The 27,226-nt window shown below is 51.4% G+C and overlaps 1 protein-coding gene and 1 long non-coding RNA gene across 2 annotated transcripts in view; one reads left to right on the top strand and one right to left on the bottom strand.

The window, feature by feature from the left end:
* The window catches only part of LOC310663273, a 297,785-nt gene that overhangs the window by 228,831 nt on the left and 41,728 nt on the right, over nt 1–27,226 (bottom strand). The window lies entirely within an intron of this gene.
* FGF11 (fibroblast growth factor 11) overlaps nt 1–27,226 on the top strand; it is a 43,531-nt gene that overhangs the window by 2,080 nt on the left and 14,225 nt on the right. The window lies entirely within an intron of this gene.

Raw genomic sequence — 27,226 nt, forward strand, 5'->3', positions numbered from 1 at the left:
CCACCCACTCTAACCAGCATGACCAAAGGTCAGGGCTGTGGTTCAAAAATGTCTCCCTGAAACCATCTGTCTGAAATATGATGGGGCAATGTCCAGACTTCGAGCTGAGAATTCCTGAGTTTGCGGCACTCCGCGCATGGTCAGGGGCCCTGTCCGGCTCTTTGATCAAGGCGCCTGGTTTGAGGGCTGAACGGCAGGACCCGATGTGTGGAAATCTGAATAAACGAGCCGCGATGCTCTGTGGAATACGGAACGACGCCCTGTTTGGGTTTTTACGGCTTTTGGAAAAAGATAGCCCATTAATTTTAAAGGTCTCTAAATGAAACCGCAGCTGGCAAGTCCTGGAATCCGAGGGTTTATCACGCCCAAATGTGAAATCCTGTATTTGCTTATTCTCAAAACGCTACCTAATTGTGCCGGGACGGGGAATTATAATGAAGTCTTATTATTAGCCGAAGTGGTCGTGTCTGTATAGACCTCCTCGCCTGTTCAGGAAAGGATGCTGACCCCCAGGCAGGGGGCAAGGGGAGGCAGGCTGTCTTCCCTAGTGGTTACAGCGGGCGGCTGCAGTCCTTAATTTCTATTTCAAAAGCTCAAGAAGAGGAATGAAGCCAATGGGCTGGATGTGGAAAGGGTCTGTAAGGGGCTCGGTGGCAGAGCCCAAATTCCAGCCTCGGAAGGTGCTGGGTTCAGATCCTGACAGCAGCTCCAGGTAGGGCTGCCTGAAGAGGAACCCTCCCCAGTGGTCTTCATTTCGGACCAGGTCACTTCCTAGGCCAGCCAGTGGCAAAGCAAAAGATTTGGGTGTCAAGCTCTGCATTGCAGAGGGCCAGACTGAATGATCTCAGGGGCCAGGGGCCTGATCCGTCTCCTTGCCTCGCCCCCTATTTCCAGGTTGTACTAAACGTTATTGATCCGGGTTCCTGGGCCTGGTGGGAAGGGTAGCCCCTCACTCGACACGCAAAAGCTCTGCATGGATTCTGCTTTCTGCTAAAGCGAATTATTCTGCGTTTTAGACATTGTGGGGAGGAAGGAGGAAAACGCCCGAAAGTTTGAGAATCACAGAACGGCCTTGGAAGTGAGTTGAATGGGACTTCCTTCCAGGCAAATAGTTGAGCAGGAATTTGACACTTGAGACGGTTTAAGGCTGTGTTGTTTAGCAGTTTCCCCCAAAACCTCCTCATTCCCTCAAGGGAGTTTGTCAGTCATGGTGGCCTCTGAAGAAAAGCCTCGAGGATCCTTGTCCACATTAATGGACGCGCCGCCGAGAGCGCTCCATCCTTCAAAATCTGCGTGCCCTGGTGACCCCTAGTTTGCGGTGTTTCCTGGGTGCCTTGGGGGCAGCTGAGTGGGGGCCGGTGGGGCGTTTGCACCCCTCGTCCCCGGCTCAAGGTGCAAAAAAATCTCCTCTGGACAAGGATATTAGAAATTGCAAAACGGAACCGCAGAGCTAAGCGAAGAGATCTGACCCCGCAGAGGACTATCTCTGCCATCCTTCCGCTCTGTTTCGCAGGACCGTGCCCCCGTTTCAATGCCCGTGGGGCTGTGCCAATGGCGGGGGTCCGCCTGGCTGGGACACCCCACGGATACCTTGGGCCGGCCCCCAAAGAATAAAGACTTTTCTCTACGGAAAGGCCGGGTTCCTGTGGCCCCACCCAGCTATACACATTTGACAAGTCACTGCGTTCCCCTTTGGAAATGGGTGGATTTCGAAAGACAAGACAGAGACAGAAAGAGAGACAGAACGAGAAAGGGAGAAAGAAAGAGAGAGGGGTATTTTATGGGGAATTGCAAGGGCCGAATAGGAAAGAGAATCGCTGTCTCCCCTCCGCCACCCTGAAGCCCCCTCCCCTCTCTCCAATTTTGCCCTTCAAATGTCTTGCCGAATGACAGAGTGACAGGCATTGCAGGCCTCCACATCCAGGAACCGCGGATTTCTCCGTGGAACTTTGTGGGAGACGAGCGTCTTGTTTTTCTCATTACCTTCCCCCCCTTCTTCTTTTAAAAGGTGTTTCCTCTGTTCTTCGTTTAATCGCAAGCCTTATATCTTAAAACCTTTGCGCCCGACTTCGAGACACATAAGGAGCCTTCGCGTAACTCGTAATTAAAACAAGAGTTAAAACCACAAAGAGGGATTAATTTTTCAAAAAGACAGCCAGCCGCGCAGCAGACATTTTGCAAAAAAAAGGGGAAAGGGTTATTATTACTAATTGCTTGCCCAAGGTCCCAGGGCATTCAAGCTCAATATTAGACACCGTTTAATATTGGGCTTTTAAAACGGGCACCTCGATTGTCAAAAGCCGGCGTAAAGACGCGTATCCTAGCAAGAATCAGAGAATTGTGGGATTGGAAGGGAGACCAGGGGTTGTCTATCCTAACCCTCTGCATTGCAGAAATCTCAGCTAGATCCTACATGACAGGCGGCCATCTAATCTCTGCTTAAAAACCTCGGACGAAGGGGAGTCCATCATCTCCCGTGGGAGACCGTTCCACTGTTGAGTGGCTCTTCCCATCAGAAAGTTATTCCTGATATTTAGCTGGAATCTCCTTCTTGTGACTTGAATCAACTGGTTCGGGTCCTAGCCTCCATGTGACAGCCCGTGAGATATTTGAAGATGCTAAGCAGTCTCCACTTTAGCACGCTAAAGGTAAAGGGACCCCTGACCATTCGGTCCAGTCGTGGCCGACTCTGGGGTTGCGGTACTCATATCGCTTTATTGGCCGAGGGAGCCGGCGTACAGCTTCCGGGTCATGTGCTCGGCATGACTAAGCCGCTTCTGGCGAACCAGAGCAGCGCACGGAAACGCCGTTTACCTTCCCGCCGGAGCGGTACCTATTTATCTACTTGCACTTTGACGTGCTTTTGAACTGCTGGGTTGGCAGGAGCAGGGACCGAGCAACAGGAGCTCACCCCGTCATTGCGGGGATTCAAACCGCCGACCTTCTGATCAGCAAGTCCTAGGCTCTGAGGTTTAACCCACAGCGCCACCCATGTCTCTTTTTAGCAGGCTAAACATACCTAATTCCTTCAACCGTTCTTCATACGGCTTGGTTTCCAGACCTTTCGTCATCTTGGGTGCCCTCCATCTTGTCGACATCCTTCTTAAATTGGGGCACCCAGAACTGGACACCATATTCCAAGTGTAATCTGACCAAGGCAAAATAAGGGGGGCATTTCCAAGCACAATTCAAAGCGTTGGTGCTGACCTTGAAAGCCCTAAACGGCCTCAAAGGCCCAGTAGACCTGAAGGAGCATCTCCACCACCATCATCCAGCCTGGACACTGAGGTCCAGCTCCGAGAGCCTTCTGGCGGTTCCCTCCATGTGAGAAGTGAAGTTACAGGGAACCAGGCAGAGGGCCTTCTCGGTGGTGGCGCCCGCCCTGTGGAACATCCTCCCGCCAGATGTCAAAGAGAAGAACAACTACCAGACTTTTAGAAGACATCTGAAGGCAGCCCTGTTTAGGGAAGCTTTTAATGTTTGATGCATTACTATTTTAATATTTTGTTGAAAGCTGCCCAGAGTGGCTGGGGAAGCCCAGCCAGATGGGCGGGGTATAAATTATTATTATTATTATTATTATTATTATTTCTCTTGATCTAGACACCAGACTTCTCTTCATTCAAACTAGAATAGCATTAGCCTTTTATGCTGTTGCATCACACTGTGGACTCATGTTAAGCTTGTGGTCCACCAAGATTCCTAGAACCTTTTCACATGTACTGCTAGTCAGTGGCGTAGCGTGGGGAGTGCAGGGGGGGCCGGCCGCACCGGGCGCAACATCGGGGGGGGCGCTCGCACTCGCAGCTCTCTGCCCCTACCTGGCTCACTCACTCTCTCTCACTGCAGTGCTGGCTGTGCGAATCCGATCCGAGCCGCCGGGTCGCCGCCCACTGTGGAGGGGAGGGTGCCAGGCGTGCGGTGCGGTGCGGAGAGAGAGCGAGGGACTATCTGGGGGAGGGACAGTGCAGCGGGGGGGCGCAAATTACTTGCCTTGCCCCGGGTGCTGACAACCCACGCTACGCCACTGCTGCTAGTAAGCCAAGTGTCCCCAATCCTATATTTGTTAGCAGTGTAAACAGGACACTGTTTTTGCACACCACTATTAGTTGTTCTCTGAGAGGCAGAGGAGGTGGGGAAGAAAACAGGGACATTTTGGGATCAAATCCGAAACCAGGATGGCCTCTGTAATTCCGGAACTGTCCCGGGAAAATCGGGACACTTGGAGCATCGGGACACTTAGGCAACCTAAGGCCCGGGGGCCGGATCCGGCCCTATCGCCTTCTCAATCCGGCCCGTGGACGGTCCGGGAATCAGCGTGTTTTTACATGAGTCGAATGTGTCCTTTTATTTAAAATGCATCTCTGGGTTATCTGTGGGGCCTGCCTAGTGTTTTTACACGAGTAGAATGTGCGCTTTTATTTAAAATGCATCTCTGGGTTTTTTGTGGGGCCTAGGAATTCATTCATTCCCCCCTCCAAAAAAATATAGTCTGGCCCCCCACAAGGTCTGTGGGACGGTGGACCGGCCCCTGCTGAAAAAGTTTGCTGAGCCCTGACTTGGAGGGCGTGCAAGTCACTAGGCCTCATTGGCTGCAAAGATGTGCTTGATAAGACGTAGGCAATAGCTTGCTAAAACCCAACCACAGGTTGACTGGAATAAGATTCCCAGTGGGAAGGGAGACTTCCTGGCCTTTATCTAAGAACATGAAAAGAGCCTGCCTTATTATTTTATTATCTCGTATTTTTGTGTGGCGAACAGGCCTGAGATCTGCAGGTGAAGGGCGCTGTATGAATTTAATAAATGAGCAAAATACATACTGATGACCTGAGCTCAGGAGCGTGTGGGGTTTTGCTGAAATGAAAAATTAAAACGAGGGGCGGTCTCTGCCCCAAGAGGCTTACAGTCTGAAAAAGCAGCACAAGGGAGACCTAAGAGGCAAAGGGAGGTGGAGGTCAGTGGTGGAGCAGAGAGGGGAAATTTGGTTATTTCAACTACCAAGATGAGCAAGGGTCCGGAAACTAAGCCTGATGAGGAACAGTTGAAGGCTCTGGGGACATTTAGCCGGGAAAAGAGGAGACTGAGAGGAGATCTGAGAGCCACCATCAAATATCTCAAGGGCTTTCACACGGAAGAGGCAGCGAGCTTGTTTTCTCCTGCTTGGGAGGGTAGGACTTGAACCCGTGGCTGCAAGTTACAAGGAAGGAGATTCCGCCTCAAAACCAGGAAGAACTTTCTGACAGTAAGAGCTGTTCGGCCGTGGAACGAGATTATGGTCTCTCCTTCCTTGGAGGTTTTTCAGCAGAGATCGGACGGCCATCTGTCATGGATGCTTTGGCCGAGATTCCTGCATTGCAGGGGGTTGGACTGGATGACCCTTGTGGGTCCCTTGCAACTCTCAAGATTCTATAATACATGTGTAATTTTGGGTGGGTGTGTTATATGATTCTGCCTCTGCCAGTTGTGGGGAGGGCTCAGAGGCCGTACAGGCACCCACATCCAGCCTTGGAACTTCTCTGCCCCTTCCTCTACCTGCGGAAGAGGCTGGGTTTCAGAATTCGCACTCAATACCAGATTCAGAGTGGTATGGGCAAAACGAGGTGGCGCAAATTGAGACGGTCCAGTCTTGGCCTCGGACAGGGTGCCATACAGTGGTACCTCGGGTTAAGAACTTGATTTGTTCCGGAGGTCTGTTCTTAACCTGAGGCACCACTTTAGCTAATGGGGCCTCCCGCTGCCGCCGCCACACAATTTCTGTTCTCATCCTGAAGTCATACCTCGGGTTACAGACGCTTTGGGTTGCGCGGTTTCGGGTTGCGCACTGCACCAAACCCGGAAGTACCGGAACTGGTTACTTCCAGGTTTTGCACATGCGCGGGAGCGCTAAATTGTGCTTTGCGCATGTGCAGAAGTGCCGAATCGCAACCCACGCATGCGCAGATGCGGCGCTGCGAGTTGCGAACGTGCTTCACATTCGCAACCCGAGCGTCCGCAGTACTATTTCTGGGTTAGCGGCGTCTGTAACCTGAAGCGTCTGTAACCCGAGGTCCCACTGTCTTACGAAAAGTCCCATCGCCTCCCCACATTTCAACATTTCTCCACTGAGAATAGGGACATCTCAGCCTCCATCACAAAGCTCCTCCCACATCAAATACACATTAACACCCGTCACCTTGATTTCTCTGGCTCGCCTGCCTCGCACGATCGTTGTAAGGGAAAAAATGTGCGAGGGAAGGAATTGTGTACAACGCCTTCCACGGATAAGTGGGAAGAAATCAAAGTTTGGCTGCAAGCTGACTTGAGTCCCTTTCAGGGAGAAGTCAAGGGAATAATAATAATAATAATAATAATAATAATAATAATAATAATAGAAACTGTGAGAATGATCAGGGACGTACCGGAGAGTAAATCCTATTGAACTCAGTGGGACTTAAACACTTAGGATTGCAGTGCAAGGCTGCTCAGTCTTTACCCAGTTACCTGGGAGTAAATGTCATTGAATACAGCGGTGCTTACTTCTGAGTAGACAGCGTGAGGCTCAATTTACAAGAAAGGAATACTAAATGTGTTTCCTATTAAAAAAGGCAGCCCGCGGAAGCATTGCAATTAAAGAATTTGAAGCAGATTGCTGGCCTTTTCCTTCAAAAGGGCTTCATATGCCAACTTCGTTTGGTGCAAGGATTTTATTTTCGGAATAAACAGGAGTCTGCTTTTGCATCTACAGAGAGGGAGAGCGCAAAGGCTTCCGTTTCCATAAAGGACAGGAGAATTTGTGTGTCTCCCTCAATTTTAACTGAGACGTGGAAGGGGAGGAACAGGAAAAGCAGGGAAAATTGTGGGATCAGATCGGAAAACGGACACGGCTACTGCAATTCCAGACTTGGGAAAATCGGGACATTTGGTCTGCAATCAGTTCACCCCTGTCGCTGCAAACACCCAAGTCTGCCTCCTGCTTCTGCAGAAAGATGACTGCTTTTCTGCCCTATGGCAGAGAGAGGAACACAACAAAACCACCTCTATTTTTTGTTGTTGTTGTTTAGTCATTTAGTCGTGTCCGCCTCTTTGTAACCCCTGGACCAGAGCACACCAGGCCCTCCTGTCTTCCGCTGCCTCCCGCAGTTTGGTCAAACTCATGCTGGTAGCTTCGAGAACACTGTCCCACCATCTCGTCCTCCATCGTCCCCTTCTCCTTGGGCCCTCCATCTTTCCCAACATCAGGGTCTTTTCCAGTGAGTCTTCTCTTCCCATGAGGTGGCCAAAGTCTTGGAGCCTCAGCTTCAGGGTCTGTCCTTCCAGTGAGCACTCAGGGCTGATTTCCTTCAGAATGGAGAGGTTTGATCTTCTTGCAGTCCATGGGACTCTCAAGAGTCTCCTCCAGCACCAGAATTCAAAAGCGTCAATTCTTCGGCGATCAGCCTTCTTGATGGTCCAGCTCTCACTTCCATACATCACCACTGGGAAAACCATGGCTTGAACTATACAGACCTTTGTTGGGAAGGTGATGTCTCTACTTTTTAAGATGCTGTCTAGGTTTGTCATTGCTTTCCTCCCAAGAAGCAGGCGTCTTTTAATTTTGTGGCTGCTGTCACCATCTGCAGTGATCATGGAGCCCAAGAAAGTAAAATCTCTTAGCTGGCTGCTAACCTGTGTCCCTGTTTTGACCTCGATCTTTTTGCCTTGGGGGTGTTGCATTGAACTTCCTCAGGAATCCCCAGAGGTGGGTCAAGGCAGGCATCTTCTCTGCAGGGGGAGGGCTGAAGCTCGGAGCCTCTGCTTTGCATGCACAGAAGGTCCTGGGTTCAAATTCCGACCGGTCAAATTCCAGGCAAGGCTGGAGAGACCTAAAATCCTGCAGTGCTGACTTAGCAGAGGGCCAATGGCCTGATTCTCGACATGAGGCCCTTTCGAAAGCAGCCGTTGATAAAAAAAACCATGAGGTCTAGGATCTTGGGCTGTCACTCATCCGCTCAGTATGCAGAAAGCCCTCGGGACGAGGCAGCGTAGTTTGCTCCGTGGCACATGTGGGTGCCGCATTCGAATTGCGGGGAAAGAGATTGTGGCTAATCTTTAGAAGTAGTAATAATAATAATAATAATAATAATAATAATAATAATAATAATAATTTATTATTTATACCACGCCCATCTGGCTGAGTTTCCCCAGCCACTCTGGGCGGCTTCCAACAGAACACTAAAATACAATAACATTAAAAGTTTCCCTAAACAGGGCTGCCTTCAGATGGCTTCTAAAATTTTGGTAGTTGTTCTTCTCTTTGACATCTGGTGGGAGGGCGTTCCACAGGGCAGGTGTCACTACTGAGAAGGCCCTCTCCCTGGTTCCCTGTAACTTGGCTTCTTGTAGTGAGGGAACCGCCAGAAGGCCCTCGGAGCTGGACCTCAGTGTCCAGGCAGAACGATGGGGGTGGAGACGCTCCTTTAGGTCTACTGGGCCTTTGAGGCCGTTTAGGGCTTTCAAAGTCAGCACCAACGCTTTGAATTGTGCTCAGAAATGTACTGGGAGCCAATGTAGGTCTTTCAAGACCGGTGTTATGTGGTCTCGGCAGCCGCTCCCAGTCACCAGTCTAGCTGCCACATTCTGGATTAGTTGTAGTTTCCGGGTCACCTTCAAAGGTAGCCCCACGTAAAACGCATTGCAGTAGTCCAAGCAACAGATAACCAGAGCATGCACCACTCTGGTGAGACAGTCAGTGGACAGGAAGGGTCTCATCCTGAGTACCAAATGAAGCTGACAGACAGCTGCCCTGGACACAGAGCTGACCTGCGCCTCCATGGACAGCTGTGAGTCCAAAATGACTCCCAGGCTGCGCACCTGGTCCTTCAGGGGCACAGTTGCCCCATTCAGGACCAGGGAGTCCCCCACACCTGTCCACCTCCTGTCCCCCAAAAACAGTACTTCTGTCTTGTCAGGATTCAACCTCAATCTGTTAGCCACCATCCATCCTCCAACCGCCTCCAGACACTCACACAGGACCTTCACCGCCTTCACTGGTTCTGATTTGAAAGAGAGGTAGCGCTGGGTAGATTTCAGCTGTTTGACTGTGGAATGGACTCCTCAGAAGGTGGTGGACTTTGGGTGCCCACCTGTCAGCGATACCTGCGATAACTGCATTGCTGGGGGCGGGTCAGACTAGATGACCCTCGGGTCCCCTTCCGACCCGTAGGGTTCTGTGATTCTGTGAAAGCAAAGGTACTTTGCGGCGCACTGCTTGTTGCAATTCCCCAGTTGACGGGCATCTAAAATATTCTGCCGGACCCTTCTGTATTTTCCGGTGCGCCTTTAAGCAGCCGAGACGGGCATGTTCGGCGCATGAAACGGCTCAGGGACAGGCTGCCGCCGTGTAAATGGGAACGGATGTGGAGTAAGACCCTACGCCGATGATGAGTAATGTGTCTCGGAGTGGGAGGAGATCAGTGTGTGACAATCGGGGTGTTACAAGCGTGTAATCTTTTAATTTGCTAAATCTTGCAAGTGTGTAGGGAAGAAGAAGGCTGCAGAGAGAGAGAGAGAGAGAGGGGAGTCTGTTTTGCAGCAGCGCCAACGAGCAAAGAGGGTGTTGGGTTCAAATCACTTTCAATCGAGGCTGTGTGTTTCTTTTTATTTTTTTGATGTTTATGAGGTGATTTATTTATTTTTTCCAAAAATTTTATTAGTTTTCACAATATTATAAACAAGCAAACACACAAGACAAACAAACACAAATCATAGCCTCATTGAAAATTACAGTTATTTGTTAAGTGACTTCCTCGCTTCCCTTTGGTTGAATTTCATTGCATGTCCTTTTAACGCTTTTCCAAATCCCAATTTTCATAAAATTTAACTTGAAGCATTAACATCCTTAGATCGTCACATTATGGAATTAAACATATTAATTCATCCCTTAACATAAATAAAATCCTTAGCCCATTAAGTATCTGCAAGCTGTTTTCAGTTACCGTATTTTTTGCTCTATAAGACTCACTTTTTCCCTCCTAAAAAGTAAGGGGAAATGTGTGTGCGTCTTATGGAGTGAATGCAGGCTGCGCAGCTATCCCAGAAGCCAGAACAGCAAGAGGGATTGCTGCTTTCGCTGCGCAGCGATCCCTCTTGCTGTTCTGGCTTCTGAGATTCAGAATTTTTTTTTTCTTGTTTTCCTCCTCCAAAAACTAGGTGCGTCTTATAGAGCGAAAAATATGGTAGTTTAACTTAGCAAATTTAACTAAATAATCATTAAATTTATTCCATTCTTCCTGATACTCCTCCACCTTCTGGTCGCGGACTCTTCCGGTCTGTAGAGGTAGAGAACCTGTAATGCTCTCATTTTGCATTTATATCCCAACTTTTTCCTCATCCGAGGAGCTCACTGGTTTTTCTGACGCAACTGGTTTTTCCCTTCTTCCCTTTATCCCAGCCACAACCTTGCGAGGTAGGATAGGCTGAGAGGAGGCCATGGCTGGCCCCCAAGCTTCGTGGCTGAGTGTAGATCTGAACCCTGGTCTCTCTCCCAGGTCTTAGGCCGACGCTCTAACCACTACACCACCGCTGCCTCTCATACTAGGAACCTTTTATTCCTTCAGTTCATCTTAGGGTACGGGCCAAGGCGAACCCACAGCACCCGATGCAGATTTAAAGCACATGAGCTATCCTAGTTTTTTCCTCCCCCTTCCCCATTTGACCCTCACAACGACCCTGTGAAGTCAGTTAGGCTGAGAGACTGTGATCTTCAAGGCTAAGGATTCGAACCCTGGGCTCTCCCAGGGTTCCTGGCTACCCAACTCTGGCTCTCTGTGTGGACCTGCCCCCCATTGGGCACTGAATGAAGCTCACGATCTTTCTCCCAGCAGCATTCGAATTCGGGACCCAGCCTCCGTTCGGGGCGCAGAACCTCCTCCTTAACCCAAACTTCCCTCTTGAGTTGTTTCTCGCCCACTCGAAGGGAAAACGGGGGCATCAGAAGATCGGAAGATCCTTTCGCTAGATCAGGCCGGCAGCCCATCTGGCCCTCATCCTGTTATCGCAGCGGCCGACCAGCTGTCTCAGCAGGAAGCCAGAGAGCAGAACACGGGCGCAACAGAGTGCTCTGCCCACCTGTGATGTTCAGCAACCGGTATTTAGAGGCACAATCATAGCCCTAAAGGAAGGAGCGCAGGATCCGGGCTCCAGGACACCGGGGTCCCCTTCTTCGCTCAGCATGGGCCGAATTTGCAGTGTTACCGGATCTGGCGGCGCTGGGTACAGAGGGTGTTGTTTGGGCCTCTCTCGTTAAAGAACTCAGAGGCCCAACTTTACTGGGCCGGGGAGAGCGTAGTTGAGCCGTGGAACTCCCCGACTCATGAAGCGGTTGGGGCCACCAACTTGGATGGCTTTAAAAGAGGGTTGGACAAACTCACAGAGAGGGGGGATGGCTACGCTCTGCCTCTGCGGCCTCCTTCCTTCCCTCCCTCCTTCCTTCCTTCCTTCCTTCCTTCCTTCCTTCCTTCCTTCCTTCCTTCCTCCATTCCTCCCTCCCTCCTTCCTTCCTCCTTTCCTCCTTCCTTCCTCCCTCCCTTCTTCCTTCCTTCCTCCCTTCCTTCCTTCCTTCCTTCCTTCCTCCCTCCCTCCCTCCCTCCCTTCCTTCCTTCCTTCCTTCCTTCCTTCCTCCCTCCCTCCTTCCCTCCCTCCCTCCCTTCCTTCCTCCCTTCCTCCCTTCCTCCCTTCCTCCCTTCCTCCCTCTCATCCTGCGTACCAGATGGAGCTGGTAGACAGCTGCCCTGGACACAGAACTGACCTGCGCCTCCATGGACAGCGGTGAGTCCAGAATGACTCCCAGGCTGCGCACCTGGTCCTTCAGGGGCACAGTTGCCCCCTTCAGGACCAGGGAGTCCTCCACACCAGCCCGCCTCCTGTCCCCCAAAAACAGTACTTCTGTCTTGTCAGGATTCAACCTCAATCCATTAGCCGCCATCCATCCTCCAACCACCTCCAGACACTCACACAGGACCTTCACCGCCTTCACTGGTTCTGATTTGAAAGAGAGGTAGAGCTGGGTATCATCTGCATATTGTTGGACACCCAGCCCAAACCCCCTGATGATCTTTCCCAGAGGCTGCATGTAGATGTTGAAAAGCATGGGGGAGAGGACAGAACCCTGAGGCACCCCACAAGTGAGAGCCCAGGGGTCTGGACACTCATCCCCCCCCCCCACTTTCTGGACACGGCCCAGGAGGAAGGAGCGGAACCACCGTATAACAGTGCCCCCAGTTCCCAGCCCCTCTAGACGGTCCAGGAGGAGACAAGATGCTGGGCTTCCCCGTCCTTTGGTGCGCTGCTTGCCATAATAAACTCCCTGCCCTCTCTTATCTGCCTCTCCCTGCCCGCCCGCAGCACTGAGTCTCTTGGGCCCCCCTTGGGTACTTGGCCTGCGGCACGTGCCAGCCTCAAGCTGGCATCCAGAACATCTCTCTGCTTGCCTCGCCTCGCCTCCTCTCCCTTCCTGATTTCTTGGCGCCCGGCCTGCACCTCATTACCCTGTGGTGTCCTTGCAGCTGGCAGAACAGCGCTTGCCGTGGGAGCCGGCCAAAAACTCAGCCCCACAGACTCTCTCTCTGCCACCCTCAGCCCACAACACTCCGATTTTCTCCCTGCATATTACACCCCAACCCAAAAAAAACCCCAACCCTATAGCAACCTAAAACCGAGCCCCCCAAAAACAAATGGAGAGCGACTGTTTTGAAGCCTCCTTCCTGCGCTTTGTAAGCTCCCTGGGGCAGAGACCTTGGCGTCCTCGCATCAGTGTGGCCGCGACTGGATCAGACCCGGGTTCATTCAGCACGAGGGTATCCGATTTTGTTTCTCTGGTGTTGTCAGGGTCATCTGCCGAAGCGATCATCTGTGGCTCAGTGGGGTGGGGGAGGACAGCTGCTTGGAGTGTAGAAGGCGCCCGGTTCAGTTCCCTGTGGGATCAGGCCGGTGACCCTTCTAGGCTAGGAAAGCCTGCACGCAGGATTCGAACGCAAGAGCCAATTCCTGCGGTTTCCAGCAACTGGGATTTGGAAGCATGGCTTGCCCCCGACCGTGAGGGCGGAGCGTGGCCATCAAGCCTAGTGGTCATCTCTCCAGCAGCGTGAAACCCTGGAGAGCCTTTGCTGCCGGCCAGTGTGAACAACACTGAGCTAAGCAGGCAAAAGGGTGCGACAGAAACTGGATGGTTTGTCCTGCCTGGGATTCGTTTGCTGCGATTCCTGAATACACGGGGTTGGTCTGGATGACCTTCAGGAGACCCTACCAACTGTCCAATTCTAGGATTCCACAAGCATTCGCCAACCACCAGCGGCCTTCTGCATATGTGATCTTCAGCTGGGCTGGAAAGGAGAATCTTCAAGCTGTCTCCATGCAGGTGAAACCCCTGTTCTCCCTAGTTCTGCTCTTCCTTAGGGGGCACAATTTCTTGGTTCTGCCCTTCTCAACCCATCCACAGCCCCTCTATCCTTTTCAAAGAATTTTAGAGCTGAAAGGGGCCTCCAGAGGTCATCCAGTCCAGCCCCCTCCAGTGCAGGAGCCACAGCCCAAGAACCCCATGTTAGATGGCCACCCGATCTCTGCTTAAAAGCCTCCAGCCAAGGAGGGCATGCTGTCTTCCACGGTCACCGCCATGTTCATTCAGAATCTCCTTCTTTGTCATTTGAACCCCGTAAAGTTTGGGTAGGAAACCATCTCTCTCCTCTTTCCGTGGGGAAGCCCTCCAGATCTTTGATGGTGGCTCTCGCAGCCCCCGTAGGGACGTGGGTGGCGCTGTGGGTTAAACCACAGAGCCTAGGACTTGCCGATCAGAAGGTCGGCGGTCCGAATCCCCGCGACGGGGTGAGCTCCCGTTGCTCAGTCCCTGCTCCTGCCAACCTAGCAGTTCGAAAGCACCTCAAAGTGCAAGTAGATAAATAGGTACCGCTCCAGCGGGAAGGTAAACAGCGTTTCCGTGCCCTGCTCTGGTTCACCAGAAGCGGCTTAGTCATGCTAGCCACATGACCCGGAAGCTGTACGCCGGCTCCCTCGGCCAGTAAAGCGAGATGAGCGCCGCAACCCCAGAGTCGGTCACGACTGGACCTAATGGTCAGGGGTCCCTTTACCTCATAGCCCCCTCTCTTGTCTCTTCCCCACCCTCTTTTCTCCACAACCAGTTCTGCCGCCCTCCAAGGCTGACTCTTCCAACCTGCAGCCGCAAATGAACCACGCAACTGAGCGCGGGACAAATGTCCCCCGTTTTTCATTGCCCAACAGGTGAGCCGGCCCCTTGTTGGGCGAGGGCGGCTTCCACCCAGGCCTGCGAGCGGGTGGAAGCGCTCGAGGAACACCAGAAAAGCACGTCCAAAGAGCAGGGCAGGTCCCGTCTGGGGTGGGGAGGAGGAAAAACCCCCCTTTGCCTGCGGTTCCTTCCCTGCTCTGCGGTCAGGCTGGGGGAACCACCCTCCAGGCCCGAGGCCTCCCCGAGAGGGTATCTGTTTCCACCTCGCGGGCACTTTCCCGGCTTCCTCATCGGGGAAAGCGATCCGTTTGGAGGCGTCTAAAAAAAGGGACGCGGTTTTTATTGCCAGGAATAAATATATTTATGGAGGCTTGGAGGGAACCGCCGCGGCGCTCCCTCGCCGGGTTTTTATTTGGGAACTTATTCGGAGATTGGGATATAAACATGATGGATGCCTCTCTCGGCGGCGGGTGCCAAATTTCCCGGACGGTGTGGCTTAGGCGTGGCCCACCAGCTGGGCTGCCCTACCCCATTGCAAAAGGCTTCCCTCTTTATCTTTCCATTGGGGGCACACACACCCCACTGCCCTCCCCACAAGGTCAGCCGAGACGCCTCTCCTGCCCCCCTCTCGCCTTAGCAACAAACTCACCCCCCCCCCCATCCCTGAAACAGGCCATGGGAACCAGATCTCAACCTCTTATTTCTTCACCCTCCCATCTCTCTCCCCTTGCATGCTCCAGGCTAGCTGCAAAGGCAGCCAGGGCTATTATAATAAATTAAATCCATTTAAATATATCTGCATACATTATGGGAGGAAGAGAGCTTTGCAAAGCTGTTGGAAGAAGTGGGGGGGGGGGAGAGACGACCCCGCGTCTGTGTATTTAAGAACCGTCTGCTTGTAGGAAGAGCGGAAGGGAATAATTATCCGGATAAATTTATTCCCCTGGCTTCTTCCTTCCTTTCTACTGCACGCTATATATTCCTCAGTCCTGATTGGAAAAGATCTCTGCCCCCAATGCAACGTCCTGGATGTGGGGCCCAGGCTCCGCCCCAAATCTCTATAGGAACACCCCATCTCTTCCCTTAATGTCCTGAATGTGATAGCCGTGCTCCCAGATCGCCCAATATTCTAGCCCTGATGGGCCTGTCTGATCCCACCTTGCTCCCTGGATCTGTGCCCCCCCCCCACAAAACCCACAAACCCTTCTGAACCCCTTGATTTTACATCCTAACCTCACAGAACCTGCCACTGTGCCCCACAATATCTGCAGCATCTCATTTCAGATCCCTAAATTCTCAGCTTTGAACGACACGCCCCGCTCCCCCAAATCGCAGCCTGTTTGATGCGTCCGTCCACAACGCCCCCCCCCTGGTTCCGCCTTGCTGGCCCCCCAAGAAACCAATCTCCTGGGGGCCAATCACGCCTCCCCACCCAAACCCCGCTAGCTCCCTTTTCCGTGGCATTTCCCTGCACCGGCCAAATGACCTTTGAGGGTCCCTACAATTCTAGGATTCTGTGATCGAGGGTCCCCACAGCCCCTCTTTTATGTAGGAGCTGGACAGCCGTCCGCCGGGGATTCTATGGCTGTACTTCCTGCATTGCAGCGGGTTGGGCTGGATGACCTCTGGGGGGCCCACTACCAACCCCAAAACCATATGACACATACATACACACACACACACACCAGGCTGCAAAGCTTTCCCCCGCACCCTGAATTTGCAGCCCGTCGCGATACCAGCCCCCTATCCCAGGCCAAATCTCAGACCCCCCCGTCCTTTTGCTTCCCCCGGAAAATACCCTTCCTCCCTTTTCCGCCTCCCCCCAAATCGCCTAGGGATTTCTCCCTCCTGTGATCAGGAGCACCTCTGCATCTGCGTAACCTTGTGGATTCCTCCTCTCTCTCTCCCTCTCCCTCTCTCTGCAGATGCGGAGGGAGAGCGAGGGAGTGTGACAAGGGAGAGGAAAGAAGGAGAGAAGAGGTGAGACAGGCAAGCAGGAACTGCCTGGGTGTGTGTGGGCCCAATATTCTGCACCCACAATGTCGGTGGCAATGGAAAAGGTTTGCCAGACAGACACCCCGGGGCTGGGGGTTCACCTGCCCCCCCCTCCAAGGCTGAGGGGCTCGATTCTCCAGAAGGGGCCGCGAGATTATCTTTAATTTTTTGACCACTATCGTTCTCCCACGCAGCACCAATCTCTGAGCGAATCCCGCGTTCCTGGGGTTCGGTTTCCCTCGGAACGAAGGTCAACGGAGACCGTAGTGTCTTTAGGCTATACGGTTTGTGCATCGGCACATATATACAACCCGAGCCTAAGGTGCAGGGGTTCACGGCGTTTGCACCCCCAAAAAATATCTCGCCTCTCTGTCATTCGCAGTTTTAGGTCCAGCACAGAGCAAGCAGGTCTCTGTGTCTCCAGCTCCCAGCCTGGTTTCTAGCTCAATTCGCACTCAGGCCTGGCGGGACCCCTCACTTATTTGAAGCTGGGTCATTCTTTTTGGGTGCTGAAGAGAGTACCCGAATGGCCTGCTAAGGCTGTCGTCTTACAAAGAAACTACCGTATTTTTTGCTCTGTAAGACTCACTTTGTCCCTCCTAAAAAGTAAGGGGAAATGTGTGTGCGTCTTATGGGGTGAATGCAGGCTGCGCAGCTATCCCAGAAGCCAGAACAGCAAGAGGGATCGCTGCTTTCGCTGCGCAGCGATCCCTCTTGCTGTTCTGGCTTCTGAGATTCAGAATATATTTTCCCCTTGTTTTCCTCCTCCAAAAACTAGGTGCGTCTTATGGTCTGGTGCGTCCTATAGAGCGAAAAATACGGTAGATCAGCGATAGAATCCTCTCTTGGATTCTAACCTTTGCTGGGTACAGAAAAGGGACTCTGGGCATCATCCAGACTGACCCCGCCTCAAACCAACAACAGTTCAGCAGACTGGTGGTGCATCTTGTAAGCTTCAGCCCAGGTTGGAAATGATAGCATCTCTGGGGTGTCCTCCCATTTTCCCAATTAACCTCCGTCTCCAAAGCTCTGTAGTGGGAAGGAATTGAATGGCACACTTTCGGCGATGGGGGTAAATGCTCAATGCTGAATGACGTCCCCGCGACATCACCAGGGGGTAGAAATCCCCCAGGCGCATCTTGCGGCTGCCGCGGTTCCCGTGGCGACCATGTGGAGATATCTGGTTGCCAGGCGACGGACCTCTCCATCGGGTAGCCAAACCCTGTGAGGTGGGTGGAAGGGCTGTGCCTGGCCTCAGATCACCCAGTGAACTTCCTGACTGAGTGGGGACTTGAACCCAGATCTTCCAGGTCCAACACTCCAGCCGCCACACCACCCTGGTTTCCTAGAGTCCTTCTACTATGGGGCAGCCCTATAGATTAAGTAGGCGAATCAATTTGGGGAGAAGGATCTGAAATTCGGAGAGAAGGATCTGAAATATTCTCCTTGAAGCCTGAATTTGTTGTAGTTGTGTTGTAAACCACTTTGAGATGTTTTCTTGGAAATATAAAGCTGTCAAGAAATGGAACAAACAAACAATGAATGAATGAATTTATTAATACGGTCACAGACCAGCTTCAACACACACAATATCACAAATCATAAAAATATCAGAAATACAAGTGACTATGACAATGACAAGGATTTAAATATAAAAATTAAAATTAATTGTTAACGTGCCCCCTGTAACTAACATTTAGGGGATTGGGCATTGTGGGATACCACTTGCTTCCTGCAATTGATTGCAGACTCACAAAATTTAGCTACATTTAATGTAATCATAGGGACGCGGGTGGCGCTGTGGGTAAAAGCCTCAGTGCCTAGGGCTTGCCGATCGAAAGGTTGGCGGTTCGAATCCCCGCGGCAGGGTGCGCTCCCGTCGCTCGGTCCCAGCGCCTGCCAACCTAGCAGTTCGAAAGCACCCCCGGGTGCAAGTAGATAAATAGGGACCGCTTACTGGCGGGAAGGTAAACAGTGTTTCCGTGTGCGGCTCTGGCTCGCCAGAGCAGCAATGTCACGCTGGCCACGTGACCCGGAAGTGTCTTCGGACAGCGCTGGCCCCCGGCCTCTTGAGTAAGATGGGCGCACAACCCTAGAGTCTGTCAAGACTGGCCCGTACGGGCAGGGGTACCTTTACCTTTACCTTTAATGTAATCATGGGCTTCTTGTCCTCTAGCAGTAGTTTTAGACTATGGTATTCCGATTCTTTCCTAAACTTTTGCAAAACAGGTGTAATAAAAGTCAAACGTATGTCCTCGTAAAGACGACAACGTAATAGTACATGTGAAGCAGTTTCAACTTCCAACGAGCCACAAGGACAGACCCGTGTTGTGTATGGTTTACCCTCAAATCTGCCCTGAAGTAAGGCAGAAGGGAGAACGTTAAATCTGGCGAGGGTAAAAGACCGTCTGTATTTGGGTATCTGTAGACCTGACAGATAGTTAGCTGGAGAGAAACCTCTCCCATGGTCTTTTATTGCTGGATGTTTGATCATTTTGCTCATGTGGCATTGTAATTCTACGTAACAAACAAACAACAACGATAATAAATTTCATTGTAAAGGGGGGGGGGGAAAGCACCTAGGATTAAGGCACCATTTGGCGGCCGGCTCATATATCTGAGTTTCAAACATTGCAGCTAAGAATATTGTCTGGCTAGTTCTGCAGTAGAATGCCCTCTGAGATTCCAACCTTTGCTGGGTACGGGACACTGGGGCATCATCCAGACTGACCCCCCCCCAAAATCCCACACCGTTATTATTCAGCAGACTGGGGGTTGCATCTTGCAAGCTTCAGCCGAGGTTGGAAATGATTGCATTGGGAGTGTCCTCCCCATTAACCTCCGTCTCCAGGGCTCAATGGTAGGAAGGAATTGAATGCCACACTCTCGGCAACGGAGGTTAATGCTCAACGCATTGCGCTGCTTGACATCGCCAGGGCCTGCCCCGGGACATCACCAGAGGTCGTCGCTGGGTTCTCACGTTGCGGCCCTGAACGCGTCAGTCGTTGGGGGACCCAAGTGGAAAGAGTTCTGCTTGCGGACTTCCCCGAGTCCTGCGGGGCGGCGGGGTGGACTAGATGACCTCTGGAGGTCCCTGCCAACGCCACGATTCTGTGGTGCATCTGGTTGGCCTGATCTAGCAGCTGGGCTCTTCTAAAGTTCCGAGTTCTAGTCCTACCACAGCTCAGGGCTTATCACAAGCTCCTTTTCAGAAAAGGATCGGGAAGAGAAAAAGAAAATATCACGCTGGCTTTTTTTTTGCAAATTTACAGTGCGACTCTACTTGGAGTACAGTTCTGGCGCTAAAAAGATATTGCAGAGATTTGGAAAAGGTGGAGAGGAGGAAAGGTGACGGCATTCAGAACTCTTCCCTTTAGCTAAAAAACCCACGGAAGAGGAGAGGCGTATAAAATTATACCCGGCGAGGAGAAAGCAAAGAGGAAAAGTTTTTATCCCTCTCTCTCGTCGTGCTGGAACTCAGGGCTGCCCAATGAAGCTGAAAAATGGGAGATTTCAGGGCAGATGAGAGAAAGTCCTCCTTCATGCAGTTACACTGCGGAACTCCCTGCCACAAGAGGCAGCAATGTTCCACCAGCTTGGAAGCTTTAAAAGAGGATTGGACAAATTGATGGAGGGGGGGAGAAAGCTATCGATGGCCATTGTTATTGGGTCCTGAATATGGGCTTCTTTTGGCGGGTGGGGTGTGGATCTGGTTTCCCGCTTTGAGAACAGGATGCTCGGCTAGATGGAAGCTGGTGGATCCCATTTTTCAACAGAGGTTGGCCGCCTGCTAGAGATCCTTTCTTTGTGATTGCTGCATGGCTGGAGGGGTCAGGCTGGATGACCCCCAGGGGTCCCTTCGAACTCCACCGCTCTGTTATTCTTTCTCGGCCTCGGTTGTCCCTGTGTGTGAAATGGGCACGTCACAGCGGTCGGGAGATCTGGAGGTGAAGGCTGCAGAACATGATGAATAAGGAGCTGTCTGTTTGAGTTGCTTGGCTAATTATCTCTTTTTTGTGTGGGGGTGTTGGAGGGGGAATCGCCACCCCCCCCCAAAAAAGGCACGATCAGCCGCAGGCGAGAAAAAACCCAGAGTCATGGATAGAGAAGGGAAGGAGATGTTTTGCTGGAAATCTGCAGTTCATCCTTTGCTGGGCCAACGGCCTCTGCGAAGTGTGGACACCTCACCACTTAAAAAGATTACATTCATATACAACTAGACTGATTCATCACTGCGATGGGACGTTTGCCTGCGGGAAATAGAGCGAGGGGGGGGAGTAAATGACCGCGGGAGGCAAAATCCAATTGTCTGCCCCCACTAAAAAAATATTCCGCACTTCCCTCCAGGGAACCCAGGCGTCCTGCACCCCTGGCCCTAACTCCAAATAAATTGTGATTTATTTATTTTGGAACAAGCCTGGTTTTGCACACACCGCCCCCCCCCCAAATGCATGAACCAGCCCCCCTAAAACTCAACCCAGGACCCTTCCCCTTTCCCTCTTGATCTGGGGAAATCTGAGCCCGTTCCCAGATTTCTTGCCCTCCCCCTTTTTCCTTAAGGGAAACAGCAGAATTAAAATGCTCAAATCTCCCCCGACGTTGATGGAACGGGAAATCTCTCGCTGCGTCTCGTTAAAAGGGACCCATTTTTCTTCCCTAAGTATAATTTGCTTAAGAGTCTTTCCCCTGCGTTGTCATATCCCAGATGCCAGCGCCCAGAATATACCCCTTTTCGCTCTGTAATGGCTCGTGAATTATTTCCAAGGCCTGTCAAAAGGCGGAGAGGGAGGGAGCGAGCGGCGGAGGAACAAAAAGAGTGATTTTCTGAGCTTGAAGCAGGCCAAGAATTGGGGGGGGGGGGGAGAGATCGGTTTGGAATAGAGATGTCCTAAGATGCGCGCTCCGTGCGTGTCTTAAATGTGTGTTTTGTTTTGTGCAAAAATCACGCCTCGGGTCTGTAGCTTTTTGGGCGTGTGGGTTTTCTTTTGGTGTGTGTGCGTTAAACCTCAACATTAAATTAGCCAGAGGACCAAGGGAACCTCTCCTAAAAGGGGAATTTCTCGCAGCCCAATTCTCCTCGGAAGATTCAGGGCAGATCAAAGGAAGCCAGCGCAGAGTTAAACCGTGGAACTCTCCGCCACAAGAGGCCACCGGCTTTAAAAGAGGGTTAGACAAATTCTAACGGCTCGGCTCTGCCACAATGGTCAGAGAGACAACGATGCTTTTGGATCCCAGTTGCTGGAAAACACTGGAGGGGAACAGTGTTGGTCTTGTGTTTGAATCCTGCTTGTGGGTTTCCTATAATGCGCGTCTGGCTGGCCACTGTGAGAACAGGGTGCTGAGATCAGCAGAGGGGGCCCTTTTGGCAGTTCCTCCACCCTCAGAGACATTCGAGGGGATGTTTTGAGCAGTCGTTTTTATGGCTCTAAGGGACACAGGTGGTGGTGTGGGTTAAACCACAGAGCCTAGGGCTTGCCGATCAGAAGGTTGGCGGTTCGAATCCCCATGACGGGGTGAGCTCCCGTTGCTCGGTCCCTGCTCCTGCCAACCTAGCAGTTCGAAAGCACGTCAAAGTGCAAGTAGATAAATAGGTACCACTCCAGTGGGAAGGTAAACGGCGTTTCCGTGTGCTGCTCTGGTTCGCCAGAAGCGGCTTAGTCCTGCTGGCCACATGACCCGGAAGCTGTACGCCGGCTCCCTCGGCCAATGAAGCGAGATGAGCGCCACAACCCCAGAGTCGGTCACGACTGGACCTAACGGTCAGGGGTCCCTTTACCTTTTATGGCTCTAAATGGGTTTGAACTTTTTTTTGTATCGCACACTATTGTGTTTCAATAGGGACCTCAGAGTTGGGTGCTGATGAGAGTTGCAATTCCCAGAAAATTCCTGTTGGGCGTTGTAGCTTATTTTAGTCATACCTCGGGTTACACATACTTCAGGTTGCGTTTTTTCGGGTTACGGACCTGCCGAAACCTGGAAGTACCGGAACAGGTTGCTTCTGGGTTTCGGGGGTCGTGCATGCGCAGAAACGCCAAATCGCACTTTGCGCATGCACAGAAGTGCCGAATTGCAATCCGCACATGTGCAGACACGCCGCTGCTGGTTGTGAATGTGCATCCTGCACGGATCACGTTCACAACCCGAGCATCCATTGTATTATTATAGTTGTTATGGAAATGACATGGAGGGGCGCACATCTTTACAGTGGTACCTCGGGTTAAGTACTTAATTCGTTCCGGAGGTCTGTTCTTAACCTGAAACTGTTCTTAACCTGAAGCACCACTTTAGCTAATGGGACCTCCAGCTGCCGCTGCGCCGCCGGAGGACGATTTCTGTTCTCATCCTGAAGCAAAGTTCTTAACCCGAGGTACTATTTCTGGGTTAGTGGAGTCTGTAACCTGAAGCACATGTAACCTGAAGCATATGTAACCCGAGGTACCACTGTATAGTTGTCACAATGTTCCAAATGCCGGAACGTATCCTTTCGACTTGAAAGCGCAGGGAAGAAATCTAGCTTTATCAATTCGTAGAAAATCCATACTTGAACCGAATCTCCTCATTCCGAGACCATTTTTAACCCTGAAAGAAAGGTGAATTTGGGCTCCACCTCCCTCCATGAACCAAGAAGCAGGAACAGGGCATCCCGCCATAATTCCCCAAGCGTGAGAGGGCATTCACGGCCCCCCACCCAGGGAATGACCAGGGGGGCAACATTAGACACCCCCAGAAGCAGTTGAGCAAGTCAGGTGTTCTGAAAGCCCATCTCCAGACAAGTCCTGAGGGCAAGGAGATGTCAAGAGTTTGACTGTTCTTTGGGTGATGGGGACTTAAGAGGTGTTGGGAAAGGTGTCTGATAAAGTGACCTAATGTTGAACTTGTATTTGTTGTTGTTTAGTCGTGTCTGCCTCTTCATGACCCCCTGGACCAGAGCACGCCAGGCACTCCTGTCTTCCACTGCCTCCCACAGTTTGGTCAAACTCATGTTTGTAGCTTCGAGAACACTGTCCCACCATCTCGTCCTCTGTCGCCCCCTTCTCCTTGTGCCCTCCATCTTTCCCAACATCAGGGTCTTTTCCAGGGAGCCTTCTCTTCTCATGAGGAGGCCAAAGTCTTGGAGCCTCAGCTTCAGGATCTGTCCTTCCAGTGAGCACTCAGGGCTGATTTCCTTCAGAATGGAGAGGTTTGTTCTTCTTGCAGTCCATGGGACTCTCAAGAGTCTCCTCCAGCACCAGAATTCAAAAGCATCCATTTTTCGACGTTCAGCCTTCTTTATGGTCCAGCTCTCACTTCCACACATCACTACTGGGAAAACCATAGCTTTTACTATACGGACCTTTGTTGGCAAGGTGATGTCTCTGCTTTTTAAGATGCTGTCTAGGTTTGTCATTGCTTTTCTCCCAAGAAACAGGCGTCTTTTAATTTCGTGGCTGCTGTCACCATCTGCAGTGATCATGGAGCCCAAGAAAGTAAAATCTCTCACTGCCTCCATTTCTTCCCCTTCTATTTGCCAGGAGGTGATGGGACCAGTGGCCATGATCTTCGGGGTTTTTTGATGTTGAGCTTCAGACCATATTTTGCGCTCTCCTCTTTCACCCTCAATAAAAGGTTCTTTAATTCCTCCTCACTTTTTGTGACATGCTAGTGATGTAGTATCAATGATGCCTCTCAAAAAGTATTCTGGGGGGAAGAGGGAAGTTTTAAAACAGGATGTCACCCCATGCTCAGGTTTTTTACTCCTGCGGGGACCTGTTGTGCAACAATAAAGATCATGGTCTACTGACCACTAGCACCTTAGAGACCAACTAACTTTGTTCTTGGTATATGTTTTTGTCTGCATGGTATCTGAAGAAGTGTGCATGCACACGAAAGCTTATACCAAGAACATCGAAGAAGAAGAAGAAGAGTTTGGATTTGATATCCCACTTTATCACTACCCTTGGGAGTCTCAAAGCGGCTAGCATTCTCCTTTCCCTTCCTCCCCCACAACAATCACTCTGTGAGGTGAGTGAGGCTGAGAGACTTCAGAGAAGTGTGACTGGCCCAAGGTCACCCAGCAGCTGCATGTGGAGGAGCGGAGACGCGAACCCGGTTCCCCAGATTACGAGTCCTCCGCTCTTAACCACTACACCACACTGGCTCTCTAATTAGTTAGTCTCTAAGGTGGTGCTGGACAATTTTATTATTTTTTTATATATTTTGACTGCGTCAGACCAACATGGCTACCTACCTGAATCTACTAACTGCTGTTTTGCTCCAAATTACTTGGCTGAAACTTCTTTCTTTAACTGACCACATGGACCCACAGGGGACTTCCACCCCAACGAGCTGGGCTGTGGAATGGGATCTCACCCTGAAATTTCCCCCCTCAAAAGGTAAAGGACCCATGACAGTTAAGTCCAGTTGTGAACAACTCTGGGGTTGCAGCGTTCATCTCGCTTTACTGGCCAAGGGAGCCGGTGTTTGTCCGCAGACAGTTTTTCCGGGTCATGTGGCCAGCATGACTAAGCCGCTTCTGGCGAACTAGAGCAGCGCACGGAAACGCTGTTTACCTTCCCGCCGGAGCGGTACCTATTTATCTACTTGCACTGGTGTGCTTTTGAACTGCTAGGTTGGCAGGAGCAGGGACGGAGCAACAGGAACTCTCCCCGTCGCAGGGATTCGAACCGCCGACCTTCCGATCAGCGTGGTTTAACCCACAGTGCCACCCGCGTCCCTTAACATAGTATTATTGTTATTAACTAGATTTATATACCAGCCTTCATCGTAAGATCTCAGTGCTGTTCACAGAATAAAACACAGTTGTAGTCCAACACATTCCTGCTGCCTGATGGGAGTTGTAGTCCAAAACTGGAAGGCATAAAGGTTGGGGAAGTCTGGCTGAATGGTCAGAGCACATGAGCCAGGACTCCTGGGTCCTTTCGCAGCCTGGGATGGGGTCTAGGGAGGTCTGCTCCCTAGAGGGGGGGGGGCATGTGCAGGAATGCAGGAGACAACTAATCCTTCAAGGGCAGCCCCGCGTAGAGCGAATTACAGTAGTCAAGCCTGGAGGTGACCATCGCATGGATCGCAGTGGCAAAATCAGGTGCAAGAAAGGTAAGGGACCAACTGCTTAGCACGGCGGAGATGGAAAAATGCCATCTCCCGCTCGCTCTGGGAGTCCCCCCACAAAAAAATCCCACAGGTAGGAACCGCTCCAGCAGCCTCAAGCGGCCCCACACGCTCTGTGATGCTTCTGTCTATTTTCGCCAAGCCCCCAGTGGGGCTCAAGAGGGGTGTCAGAGCTCAAGGGCTGGGGCGGCCGACCAAGGGAGACCTTGATGGGCCCAGGCAGGTGGCGAGGGGGTTGGATGTGAGGTTGCAATGTGCCTGTTTTTATTACGTGGCAGCCAGACTGGTGTCTGGGAGCAGCCGCCGAGACCACATAACACCGGTCTTGAAAGACCTACATTGGCTCCCAGTACGTTTCCAGGCACAATTCAAAGTGTTGATGCTGACCTTGAAAGCCCTAAACGGCCTCAAAGGCCCAGGATACCTGAAGGAGCATCTCCACCCCATCGTTCTGACCGGACACTGAGGTCCAGCTCCAAGGGCCTTCTGGCGGTTCCCTCCCTGCGAGAAGCCAAGTTACAGGGAACCAGGCAGAGGGCCTTCTCGGTAGTGGCTCCCGCCTTGTGGAACGCCCTCCCACCAGATGTCAAAGAGAACAACAACTACCAGACTTTTAGAAGACATCTGAAGGAAGCCCTGTTTAGGGAAGCTTTTAATGTTTGATGTATTACAGTATTTTAATATTTTTTGGGAAGCTGCCCAGAGTGGCTGGGGAAGCCCAGCCAGATGGGCGGGGTATAAATAATAAATAAATAAATAAAATACCGTGTTTTTCGCTCCATAAGACACACTTTTTTCCTCCTAAAAAGTAAGGGGAAATGTCTGTGTGTGGTCGATCGCTGGCTCCCTTTCCGGCCCCTTGCCCAGGCCTCCATTGCAGATGGAGGCTGCTTTTCCCCCCAGCGACGTGGGACTGACGTGGGATTAGATTATCTGTCTGGAAACTGTAAAAAGGGCTCCCTTTCCTTTCCTAAAGAAGCTGCAGAACTGTGAGTGGAACCCCGTAAAAACAGGATTTTTTCCCTTTGCAAAAGAATCTGCAAAACTTTGAGCTGATCCTCAAAAAACCGGGCTTTCCCCCTTTGCTCCTCTAAAAACTAGGTGTGTCTTATCGTTAGGTGCGTCTTATGGAGTGAAAAATACGGTGTTTGTTTGGTTGGTTTTTCAGATTAAAACTTTACAGTCACATATTGAATGTGCAACAGAGAAACAAGATTCTAAAGAATCTCCTGGACCGCCCTTGCTCCCCTTTGTGGGTCGTGTTGTTAATCGTTTCTTCCTGCGTATTTTACGATAATCCAAACCTTTTACATCTCCATTATGTCCGGAATTCACCATTCAACTACGACTTGTAGTGCAATTTTTAGGATTCTAAGCTTGAGCCACCGGCGTGATGCAGCAGCCAAAAAGCCTAACACGATTCCAGGCCGCTTTAATGAAATCCCCAGTTTCTCCACACTTTAACGGGAGCAGGGCTGACCGTCTGGAGTTGGCCGTGTCCGGTTCTGGATGCCTCGTGTTGGCATATTGAAGTGGGTTTCGGAGGAGCACGGTGGTAGGGGGAATGAGACTAAAGGAAGGGGGACGGACGTGCAGCTTGGAAAATGAAAAACTGACATGATTGCACCGTTGCAAAACGTTTAGGGCTGCTAAGGACATTAGACAAGATTTGGCCTGCATCAACCTTAACCGTTTGTCCGAATGCGCATGCCAGGAGTTGCAATGCGCCGTGCTAGGTGCTGTACAGTTTTTCGTTGTGTTTTCACAAATGCCCTCCACCTCTGCAGTTTTCTGAGCGAAGGAGGGGATGCTTCTGCAACACAATGTTTCGTGTTTCAGGCTGCAAAGGCCTGGGTTCAAATCTCAGTGGGGCTGAAGCGTAAGCCTGGTGGAAAAGAAACGTTTTTG

The sequence above is a fragment of the Podarcis tiliguerta genome, assembly GCF_965153285.1.
Source record: "Podarcis tiliguerta genome assembly, chromosome: 13".
Taxonomy (NCBI): domain Eukaryota; kingdom Metazoa; phylum Chordata; class Lepidosauria; order Squamata; family Lacertidae; genus Podarcis; species Podarcis tiliguerta.